Source organism: Pteropus medius, unplaced genomic scaffold (assembly GCF_902729225.1).
Source record: "Pteropus medius unplaced genomic scaffold, Ma_sr-lr_union100, whole genome shotgun sequence".
Lineage (NCBI taxonomy): Eukaryota > Metazoa > Chordata > Mammalia > Chiroptera > Pteropodidae > Pteropus > Pteropus medius.
Window position 1 is genome coordinate 7,730,953 of NW_024351073.1, and position 11,230 is coordinate 7,742,182.

The window sequence follows — 11,230 nt, forward strand, 5'->3', positions numbered from 1 at the left end:
GACGTCTGTGGAATTTGAGTGCCACTGTTAAATAGAGAAACCACCTTTCTATTGATTAGTGTTAATGAGATGAGGGGGCCCCACATTGATGGATTATCAAAGTCTACCTAATCTTGTTTTTTACTATTTAATCTTTCTTGTTGCTATCGTTAAAAATATGTGCAAACAAAATCCTTGTTTCTTCTTTCACTTGACCTTATTCTGATTCATCAAATTGATTCTCTTACACTCGGATCTATGCCAATTATTGTGTCTGTCAAGCTATACATTCATTATAATATTGGGTCTAATGGACATGCTCTAAGAGCACATTCATCTTTAGAAATACGGTAAAAGCTAATTCTTTTGGCTCAGTAAAGCTCAGGTTGACATCTTGCCACTCTTCTGCTGCCAGGAATATCTGGTGACTTAATGAAGCAAAGATCTTAAACACACAACTCGAGTAGTGGATTATTCAATATCAAGGTTTGCACTACAGTCTGTAAAAAAGGATTAACACTTTCAGTTCTACAAAGCATGGGCGATGAATTAAAACACAGGAGGACTACCAGAATGGACAGTGCGTCAGAAGGATTACAGAGAAACTTGTACCTCAAGAGCCCATTGATCTTCCTTTTCATATGGTATTTAAAAATAATCTTTTATACACCAGTGGTAATGCAACTGGATTAGTGGGGCCAACGGCTGTGACTGTTTAAATATTAACTGGGACAACTATGTCTAAATCAGTGGTTTTCAACTCTGAATGCATATTAGAATCATCTAGGGAGCATTTAAAATTTGCAGATGCCTAGTCCCCACCCCTGGAGAGACTGCTTTAATTGGTCAAGGGTGGTGCCCTGGCATCAGAATATCTTAAAAGCTCCCTGGTGATTTGCATGTTCAGTCAGCACTGAGGACCGCTAGTAAATGCTAAAACAGAATAGCTTATTGTTTCCAGAATGTCTGACTTAAATATCCTATTGTTTTAAAGATTCTCAACAGTCTATCGTGTTAAAAGAGTAGAGCAAGCATCCTATTTCATTCGATCCCAATTACTTTGGCCTTTGACATGTGACAGCATATTACGAGCTGTGTTGAATGCATTTGTAACATTTTGATCATTTTTAGGAAAGCTTTTTTAATTTTCAAAATATACTCCATACAAAATTTATGTTCTAGAAAAGTCTCTTCTTATTTTTTGCAGCATCATGGAATTTGTTCATCAGAGCAAAAAATGCAAAATATATCCAAGTACTCTTTGTCAGTCCAATAAGCAAACAAAAACCAGAAAACCTCTCTTAGTTCAGTTTACTAAAAAAGAAGGGGACAATTAGTTATTCATCAGTTTGTAGCAGAAAAAAAATAGATGTTATTTTATATTATCTCTGAGATAATATATTGCTATCTTCCACTACAGTCTTTCCTACCCCTAACACTCGTACTCAGTGATGTATCGTACAACAGTGATTTCTCTAACCTTCTTCAAATGTGGCACCAACTAGAACAAGTGCTTTTGTGTCTTGAGTATCTAGTTACTGCTTTTCAGGTGGTTTCTTAGTAAAATGCCATGGAAAAGGTGAGAAACCAAGGCAAGCAAGAGGGCCGTAGGCACAGTACAGCCTTTAGGGAAAATCGAACCTGATTTGGTTAAATTCCTCTGTTTTTGTCATACTTTTATGTCTCTCTTCATGATTTTGTTTACAAAAATGCACAACTTCTACTTTTTTGTGTGCTTTCTCTCCATATATTTGTTTTCCTAAAAGATCTTTGTGGCCTATATACTATTCTCTAAATTCACTGACTTCACACATTTATAGTCTAATAATTCTGATACATTTCTTTCTGATCTGAATTTCCTCTCTGATTAATCTACCTATGCAACATCTCCTAACTTTAACATGTCTTCCTGATTTGATGACCCTATAAAAAAGATGCCATTTATGACATATTTTTTGGTTGGTCTTTGTTTTCTTTTCTTATTCTATAATGTATTTTATAATATTATATTAAAAAGAATAGTATGAATTTTTATTATGATAGTGCCATTTTTCCCATCTATTCTTTTGGAAGTGACATTTTCTTTACTAGGTTTAATTGCTAAACCTAGAAAGAGTATCTTTTGACCATCATTAATAACTTTATTGTGCTTCTTGCCCTGTTTTTAAAAATACATTACTATATCTTCTACTGCAGTCTTTCTTCCTCCTAACACACGACTATATTCTGGTATTTTTTAACAGTATATTTCAAACATGCAAAATAATATAGAAAATAGTAGTAAATATCTGCTTACCAGCAAGTTCAGTCAAATTCTGAGATTTTCCTGAATCTGCTTTAGTTATTTTTGAGGGAACAATAAACACTACAGAAACAAAGTCACCTGTGTACCTCTTTTTTCTCTCTTCCCACTTACCTTCTGGCTTCCTCCAAGATAAGCACTATCTTAAATTTATTGCCATCCTCATGCATGGATTTTATTATTCTTAAATGCATATATAAAATAGCATTTTACTCAGGCGACACATTATAAAGTACTATTCTATAACTTTTTTTGGCTCAATATTAAGATTTTGAAACACATGGCTCAAATTTATGTATTTTAACTCCTATATCATATTCTATTGAGTATTCATACAATGTATTTAGTCAGTTGATGGACAATTTCCAGTCTTGAATTGTTATAGACAATGTTTCAATAAACATTTCTATACCTGTCTCTTTGTGTAAACAGGCCCAGTTTCTCCTGGGTCCCTAATGCTTTGTTAGTTGTTTAACAACTCCTGCAAAATTAAACTTTCTTGCCACTTCATGGCAGGGGTTGATAGATAAATTTCCTGGTTTCTATTTCATTTCAGCAACCTCTAGGAGTGTCAATAGTAAGATTCTGCCCAGGACAATTAAAAGAGGTTGAACTACCCAGGTAGAATAAAAAATAACCTATGGTATGAAGTCTTTGTGATTCATTGGCTCCTTTAACTATAAATTTGCACTTCTCTCAGTAGATAATTTCTGATATGCCACTTCCCCAGCGTCCCTTCTAATTTACCATCCACTTGGAGCTCAGAAGAAATTGTTCCATACATCCATCTAGGATGAGAGGCCTTTCTACAGCGTCTTTCCCCTAATTTTTTATTTGGTTGGAGACAGTCTCATCTTGGACTCTTGCAATATTCTAGAGAGCTGTCAACTTCAGTTCCACACAGGGCTCCCTTATTTTTGTGGCTGAGTAACCAGAGTTTTTCTACTTCTTTCATATTGTTCACCAATAACTTTAAACTGAGCCATATTAGCTCCATTAGAAAAAACCGGGCAAGGGATAACATTAACAGAGAGGATCAATTCCTTGAATCAATATCCTGATTGAACAAGATTCATGTCCCCTCCAGTTTCAATAAACTATGTAATAACTTGAAGCCAGGAAAATGATAGGTGATGCTGCTTACTCCATGTAAGTTACAGTCTTCTTCTGAGCTCTCATCAACTACTTCCCACTGATTATTCTCCTAGCTTAGAGTTAGGATGACACATATGAATAATGCCATTTGGACACCAGAGACTGAATTTATCATAGGAGGAATGATGAACATGCTTCCCATTGTAAAATTTCTCTCTCAGGAAGGGCTGCCCTATGCATTTCCAATCTTTTGTTTGTTGCTAGTATGTATAGGTAGGTGTTATCTCTGTTAGAAAAAAAAAAATCACTGTAATTCTCCAGAGAAATAGGAAATCTTTGAGTACCCTAACTCATAGATTTTTTTTAAAAAATGGGTAAGACCAGAAAAAATAAAAGCAAGATAATGTCAGAGGGCAGTTGTACTCCCAAGAGCCTTTGAGTTGGATTATAGGGTTGGCTTTTGTTTTTATCTAAACCATGCACAAGGACCTAACATAGTATATGAAAACAAAGTGGCCCTCCCACCTTGGCTAAGGGAAGAGAATATAACTGGGTCTCTTCACCATCATTACTTTATTTCTTAACTTCACCTCTGTAGCTTGTTGTGCTGGTATGCCCATGTGTGAGCATGTGCTGTTCCTACTCTTCATGAAGCCAGTTTATTTAAATTCAGGGCAATCTACTGCAGATTCTTCCTAAACTGAGCTGTCAGATCAGTCTCCTCTGGGGTGGCATGGTAGTGTTTTCCAATGTTTGGTCTTCCATTCCTCCATCCTAGTTCTGATCTAAGTGAGGAGGAGTGACTGAGCTTTGGCTGCCTATCTAAGCAAAAAGCAGCTTCTAAAATTAATCACTTGTTGCTTGTGAGCATCTCGTCTTTTGTCAATTCTTCAAATTTTACTGCATAAGGATTTTGATTGTGACATATTTTTTGGACTTTTACGGATGGTAGCCAATCAGGATATATACACCTTAACTAGTCAACTCGTGTTTATCTCTAAACACGAATGTAATGTGGTTCTATCTCTAATCTAGTTAACAAGAGCACTTTTATGGTTCTTGCCGTTGACGGTAAATAGATTGTTCTTACTTTGATAGTAAGTTTATGGACAATTGGAAAGTGTGCGTGTGTAATTTACACCAGTGGGTGATCTCCATATGAAATATATTAGGTGGGCCAATGCGTGCCACGTACTGGGATGGACAGTGCCAGTAGCCGTCTCTGATCAACCTGTGGAGGCTTCATTGATTATTGCCATACATCACAGCAACTGAACCACTTTTTTCTGCTAATAAATGGAAAAGCCAAAAATGGCTTACATGTATGGAGATCATGATTTCATACATCCTTGCTGGCTAGATGACTCATGGGGTCTGGTTAGACAGTTGCTTCCTACTACTCCCTGCACCCCACCTTCCCCCCACCCTTCTGCTGCCGAAAACCACCACATCATCTTGAACCTCCAGCAGCCTTTTGGGTTTATCCCAGAGTGCTTCGCAAATATCATTATCACATGTAAAGTGATGTAGAAATATTTGGGAAACTTCTGTAGATAAGTGTTCTTAGGCTTAGCTGTACTTTAGGATCACCTGGGGGAACTTTAAATTTAAAAATCTATGTCTAAGACTCACAGACAAGTAAATGAGAATTTTTGGGTAAGGCCTGGGCATGGCATTTTAAAAATGTGCAGCTAGGGCTGGGCACCACTGCTCTGGAATGAAATTCAGATTAGAGAAATAGGTATTGGAAATAGAGGGTGGGAAAAGATATACCTGGGAAGGATGCTGGGTAAGGTTATGTGACTTGATTGATGTTGGAACATGAGTATTCAGATTGGGACGGAGTGATGCCCAGAGAATGTTCTCTCCCTCTGAAGGGTTTAACTTTGTCTTTTACCCCCAGAATCTAGGAATAGTCACCTTTGTTGCCCAGCATTACATTTCTAATTCCTACATTGCAATTCTTTTAAAATGCTGACAGACAGGGTTTGTAGAGAGAAGTGTTGTTTGCCCCACACAACATCTCTGTTGCTCTCAGAGAAAAAAATGCCTTCTACTGGAATGCATGGGTCTAGGGATTTCCAGTGGTGATCTACAGTGATGTGAGCCATGATTTCAGGTGAAGCTGGGCATAATGGGGAGTGTACTTGTTGATGGGAGCCACTTCCAAGCAGAAAACTAGTAAGAATATTAAACATACCTAGAATTAAAAAAAAATTTGTGTTTCTAACAAGTGGAATATGTTGATCTGGTAATGGTTTAAAAATATATTCAAGACAAAACTGGCAAATCATTCAAAATAATGGAAAAGAAGTGATGCATGAAAAGTATCACCACCACTTATGGTAACAGTGATGAGACAGTAAATATAAGTGAAAAAGCAATAAAGCATAAATTTTGTTAAATTTTAAAAATATTAAAACCTTAAAATGCTAAAAGATGGGTAAATTGGAATGAGGTAGAGACAAGAACAACTATGTTATTTGTTAAAATTTGGCTACTAATTGCTATAGAGTACATTTAATATTGATATACTACTTGAAAAATTGTAAAAGAACCTTAAAATTTTTGAAAAGCAGAAATGACATGAAAGAGAATTAGAAATCAGCATAAACTGAAAAGTTTCCATATGAAATTCGGAATAAAAATCGGTCAACTAAAACTTGCAGAAATCCTCAAAATGTCAGAAGTCATCTCATCTTATATAAATTACTATATTTCACAAATAGTTGCTTTTAAAAAAACAAATATTTTGATAAATAGATGCATTAGTAAGTATGGCAATTGGTCATTTAGCATATTGATTTTTTTTGTGAATTAACTAGAATGGTAATGTACCTAGTATAGTAGAAGTATTTCCATTTTCCAGAGAAACTAGCTTAGTTTTATAGATAAAGAAGCAAGTTCATATCTGTTTTGTCTGTACAAGGGTGTGGTTCCTTGTTTCTTAGAAACCTGAAGTCTATAGAGTACATGATTCAAGCTTATGTCTGACATTTGAAAGTTACAACAAAAATAGTTCACAAAGCATATTAATTAAAAGATATCAGATAAAAAATATAAAATGTAATATAGCTAACTGCCAGAAAACCTCCTACCGAGCTTTTCAGAAACACACATAATGTCACTTAAGCTCTTATGGAGAAGAGTTAAATCCAAAGCTATAGAGCTCCAAGTGCCAGTATATATGAGAAAATTGTCACTTCCAGATCTAGAATGGTATTTGGCACATGGTATGACATATGTCATCTTCACTGCAAGCGCTTTCTTATACATATGGTCCCTCTAGCTAGAAGAGCCCAACCGCAGTCTATTTTATCAATAGTGAAGACACCCAGACTGAAAATAATCTTGCATTAAATACAATCAACTTATATTTGACTAGAAAAGCAGTATATATTTTATAGATATACTTTTTTCCTTAAGCTATTGTTGTAAAAACTACTGTATATTGGTGATATAGAATAGTTTCATGCCTACATGCTAAACATTAATTGTATTGTAACAAGAGTTTGAATGTTCATTAAATATAAGGGATTTGCTATGGATTCTATGAGTCCCATATCTGGTTAACGTTAAACAAAAACCTTTTTTGTCAATTAAAAAATAGTTATAATTTTGACATCTTTTTTTTTTTCAATGTGTAGCATTAGGAGTTTTGTTAGTCAATATGATTTAAAGATGTAACTTTCAGAAGGAAGTCTTGGCACAAATCCTTGATTATGTCTGACTGTTCTAATAAAGTGAAATTATGTTAACTAGCTAATATGTATATGTAATACGTTAAGTAAAGCTAAGTTCATTCCCTTTTAATAGATTTTCAAATGAAAAGAATGCAGCTCATCCTTTGTGAGTTCTATTTTGATTGTTTGCTTTCTTTAAAAAATACTGGAAAGTAATTTTAGAAACTAAACTTGACCATGATTTAAATAATTTTTTTAATAGTGGGAAGGTGATTTTTTAAAAAGTACATTTTACTCAGTGTGGCAAGTAAATTTCAATAGACAGTAAGAGAACTCACAGCTGAACCTCAGCTGCTATATTTAAATGTTGGAAAGGACCAAGGAATTATCTTGAATATAAATAAATGGAATTTGAAAATGCCCAAGAGTTCAGAAAACTACAACTAACATTTTAGTTAAATATTTCTTCACACTGCTAATGACGTCTTTGTCATAGGATTTGAAAAAATAGTTTAGCACTTTTACTAATACTATGAACTTAGAGCCAGAAAATCTAGACTTTGGTAAATTGCAGTGGAATTACATGTTGTTCTTTCTATGGCGATGCTGTATTTGATGCAGTCTCCACAGACAAGAGGCATTTAGCCCCACTCTCTTTCAGATTTTGACAGTTAGAATGACTTATAAGAGCCTATCTCAGATATTTTAGCTTTCTTCCTTCTGAGCCTGTGGTAGAATTACTCTGCTCACTCCCCTTATAATTAGACATGATCATGTGACTTGCTTTAAAGACTATAATGTGATTTGAGGGGACTCTCATTTTTGAGTGAAAGTTTTAAAAGACAGTGTCCCATTTGCTGTGTATTCTTTTTCCCTCCGTCACACCGATAGGCACTTTGCTGCATCGAAGAGTCTCAGTCAGCTTGGTTCCCAGAGAGAGGGCACATGGAACCCCAAGTTGGTTCAGTGGAGATAAGATATAAGCCTTCATTGTTATGTCATTAAGATTTGGGGGATGTTTATTACTGCAACATAATGCGTCTGTCCTTACTCAATTTAACAATAATAAAAGTAACAGCAAATTAGCTACTATCTCAGATAAGAAACCCAACGACAAAATACCACAAACTATTTGTTAAGGAGACATCATTTTTTCTATAACATGTGAAAAAAATATATACAATGAGAAAATTAATCTGTTAAACTGTGCTTTTATGAAATTTTATTTGATTTTAATGTGTGGTATATAATTTATCACTGATCCTATGTTATTTTATTTTATAGATAGAGATCAGGTAACTTTTTCTATATATGGACTGACAATAAATATTTTAGGGTTTGTAAACCATATGACCTCTGTCACAACTACTTAACTCTGTCACTATAGCCTGAAATTAGCCATAGACAATATGTAAATAAATGGATGTGGCTGTGTTCCAATAAAACTTTATTTACAAAAATGGCTTTTGGGCCTGATTTGGACTAGTGGCTGTAGTTTGCCAACCTTTGTTATTAGATTATGTATTTATGATACCTAATACGTTTGTATTGGCTTTGCTTTTCCTACATGACCTCAGCAAAAAACTTTTCTTAAAAGTGAATTTTCCAATTTTTTTTACTACATCCGAAATCTTTTTTGTTTTATAGGTGTTATAATTGGCATCAGTGAAGGAATTATATTTCTTATACAGTGAGAAGAATGCATATTCAATTTCTGATTTACTAAATAACATGATTTTTGATGAATTTAATATTTTATTTTAACAGATAAAGTTATTAAGGCATATTGAGACGAAAGGTTTGTTTGAAGTCACGGAAGCAGTTTGCAGAGGAGCTGGGCCTACAACCTATTCCCATTTTATTTTCATTATTATACACTGACTTACAAATGACTAGAACAAATTCAGAAGGATTAGGCTAAAAAATTTAAACAGGATTTCTGACTTTATATTTAAAGACTCTAGAAACTGATTTTAGTTAATAATGAATAGAGGAGATCTTAAATTAATATATGTGAGTATATACAGAGTGTATTAAGCTTCAATTTAAGGTTTTTTTTTTCAAGGTAGGAGCAAAAGGAAGATGTAGAGTCCTGCTATTAACCTAATTTATGATGTTTACTTATTTCTACCTATCTGACTAATGCTCCTTTTGTTCTCTTTATAATTCTTAGTTTCTATCTACTACCTCTTTTCCCCCCAAGAGCTGCAAACATTAGCTGATTAATACTCTGTCTCCTTAGCTGCTGTGATCAGTGGAGGTAATCTCTCATAGCACATTGATATTTAAATCAACATAATATATCTAAATCACCTCTGCTAATCTACTGGAATTTGCTTAATGTTTCCTGAGCTTATATCTCTATTATAACAGTGTGTTTAGAAAAAGAAATACCTAGGACATAAAGATATGAGAATTCAATTCTGTAGAAAAGAATGGGTTTCACTTTTGCAGTTTTAAATATTTCATTAAAATCTTTAAAAAAGTTTTCTTTTGTATTTTTCTTTTTTGGTGGGGGTGAGGGGTCATATTGAAGAGAATTTTTCCACATACAAACCATCAGCTAAGATCACCATTTCCCTTTATATTTTATACTATGTTTCTCTGTACCTAAACTAACATATGAGACGAGGAAAAAACATTTGGGGCTAGAAAGATTATAATTTAGAAATCTGCATTCCAGCTGCATGTAATCTTACAATTTAAATTGTCATTTAATTTGCTTTTTTTGAAGACCTACGTTGTTAATCCAAAACCTAGATCATTAAGCCAGATCTTGATTACTTGTATATTGTATGGATTCTCTGTACATATGCTTGATCATACATTGAATTTGGCTGCTGTAGTTTCCTGAATAATTACCCTCAAAGGCAGCCACATCCTAATTTCTAGATCCTATGACTATGTTATATTACCTGGCAAAAGGATTTTGCAGATGTTATTTATTTAAGACTCGTGAGATGAGGACAGTGTGGTATATTGGACTATCCAGGCGAGTACAATGTCATCACCAGGGTTCTCATAAGAGGGAGGTGTCAGAGTCAGAGAGAAAAAGATGTGAAGATGGAACCAGACATTGGAATGATGTGCTTTCAAGATGGAAGAAGAGACCCCCATGAGCCAAGTAACAGAGTCAGCCTTTAGAAACTGGAAAATATAAAACCAGTTCTTTCCTAAAGCCTCCAGAAGGAACACAGCTCCACCAATGCCCTGAGTTTTTTGATTTTAGACTTCTGATCTCCAGAACTGTAAGAGAATACGTGTGTGCTGTTTTAAGGCACTATTTTTGTGATAATTTGTTACAGTGGCAATAAGAGACTATTACAGTCTCCTTTCTGGATTATCAAAGAATGCAAGCATATCTGAATTTTACAATGAATACCTGCAAGAGAAATAACCAGCTTTTGTTTCTCTATTACTACAACACAAGTTTTAGTAAAATAAAAATTTGTTTTAAATTATTCATTATTTTACGTTTTTTTCTTTTGCGATAATTGTGAGTTCTTAGAAATGCTATTGATTTTAGACTGGACTTCCAATGGTTACAATTGCTCCATGGTTTGTTCTGGTGATACTGTATTTTCTTTTTGCTTTCTATGAAATTTCAGAAATACCATGGGGAAGTGGGAAGCTGGCCTGCGCTGATAGTGCTACCAGTGCTTGGAGAAGGAGTGGGTGTGTGGGTTCCCTTCCAATTAGATACAGAAAGTGTCCTGTTTTTTTTCCCCAGGGCCATTTCACCTGCATGGCCTGAGGTGGGGCCAGGGGCCAAAACACAACAAGGGAAATAAAAACCTCTATTACAAATTAATTGGAAGAGAGGACAGGAAAAAAAGAAGCTTTTCTATCTCTTTTCTTTCCTCAAGTGGTTTGTGAACTCTAGTTGTTAAAGGAAGAATTAAACTCCATTTTATAATCAAGCATTTTTAAACCTTGGCCAGGGCCAAGCTGCAAAGGACTTTTAAAGACACAATAGTCCTAGAATTTTCTGGGACTCTCAATAATAAACCTGGAAAAATGCTCAGTCACTTGCCTGAGGGGCTCAGACCTCACACCCTGTTGCCATGCACAGTTGGTGCTCTTTGAAGAATCAGCCTGGAATTCCTGTGGTTTTATTGTTCCAGTTACTCATAGCTGGTTTCAGTTTTTATTAAGCCCAGAAAGAATACCT